Source organism: Mandrillus leucophaeus, unplaced genomic scaffold (assembly GCF_000951045.1).
Source record: "Mandrillus leucophaeus isolate KB7577 unplaced genomic scaffold, Mleu.le_1.0 Scaffold1556, whole genome shotgun sequence".
NCBI classification, from domain to species: domain Eukaryota; kingdom Metazoa; phylum Chordata; class Mammalia; order Primates; family Cercopithecidae; genus Mandrillus; species Mandrillus leucophaeus.
The window spans coordinates 60,401-61,831 of record NW_012101539.1 but is presented as its reverse complement, the minus strand read 5'-3'; the positions used below and the strand labels follow the sequence as shown (position 1 = coordinate 61,831).

The 1,431-nt window shown below is 61.6% G+C and overlaps 1 pseudogene; it reads left to right on the top strand.

Moving 5' to 3' along the window:
- Positions 1-766: 766 nt before the first annotated feature.
- Positions 767-1,431, top strand: part of LOC105536150 — a 28,948-nt pseudogene continuing 28,283 nt past the window's right edge.

Below are 1,431 nucleotides of genomic sequence, written 5' to 3'. Positions count from 1 at the left end.
AGGCTGATGGGGGAGGATGGCTTGAGCCCAGGAGTTGGAGGCTACAGTGACCTATGATCGTGCAGCTGCACTCCAGTTGGGCGACAGAGCCAGAGCATAGTCTTAAAAATTCTCGGCTAGGCGTGGTGGCTCACGCTTGTAATCCCAGCACTTTGGGAGGGCAAAGTGGGCGGTTCACCTGAAGTCAGCAGTTCGAGACCAGTCTGGCCACAATGGTGAAACCCCATCCCTACTAAAAATACAAAAAATTAGCTGGGCATGGTGGCGGGTGCCTGTAATCCCAGCTAATAGGGAGGCTGAGGCAGGAGAACCGCTTGAACCCAGGAGGCAGAGGTTGCAGTGGGACAAGATCCTGCCACTGCACCCCAGCCTGGGCAAGGGGCGAAACTCCATCTCTAAATAAAAATTCTTACGATGAGCTCCCCAGGCAACAGACTCTCTAGGAAGGAGGCGCAGTGCCAAACCCAGGTGGGGCTTCCGAGTTCGGGCCAGCCATAGCCCACCCCACACGATGGAACAGGGCTTGGGGCAGATCAGATCAGAAACGTGGGGCCCATGAGGGCCACCCTTGGCCATGGGGGACGTGTAAGAGGGCGCATTCACCCCCAGCTCTGTGTCACCAGAGCCACGGCGCCACACCCTGCCAGCCCATGGCCACATCCCATGTGACTGCAGCCGCGGCTGTGGCTGGAAGTGCAGCGTGGCCTAACCGGAAGCATGGCGTCGTGGGGGGTTCTGGGAGTTGTAGTCCTGGGGAGTTCTTTTACGCAGTGTTTTGGGGTGCGGGACTGCAATGCGCGCACTTCTGGACCCCAGGCTGTTCCCACGGCGACTGACACCTCAGACACACGTGGGAGGGGCGGCGCGCGGGCTATGGGACTGTGCTGAGTGCGCGCGAGCGTGGCCGGCACCCACCTGCTACAGAGCCAGCACTGCACTGGAGTCCTGGGGCGGCTCCTCCCGACGTGTCCGCGGGTTGTCAGGTGCTGCCGAGTTGGGCGGGGGGACGCTACAGGTAGTGGGTGCCGAGCAGCGGCTGGCCCCTTATCTCACTGCCCCTCCCCGCAGCTCTGCCTCCTCGGACCCCACCGTCCCTTGGAAGCTCACGCAGGGCCGCTGTGACCACCTGGACGCAGGTGAGCTGGGGGCTCGTTCTCTGCACAGGGGACCCCGCTCTTCCCCAAGAGTGGGTTTGTTGCCGTCCCTTACCCTGGAGCTTCTCTGCCCATCCAGTTCCCTGAACTCCACTGCACTCCGGTGCCTGGGTCTCTAGGGGGAAGAGGGGGGCTGTTGGGGAAAGTCCCCGTCTCTTGCAGAGGGTAACCCCCTTCTTTCTCTCCAACCTGGCTCATAGACCTCCGATCACAGCCAGTGGTGGGCACTGAGCTAGGAGGGAAACGAAGGCAGGGTGTGGAGGGGTTATTTCAGGCG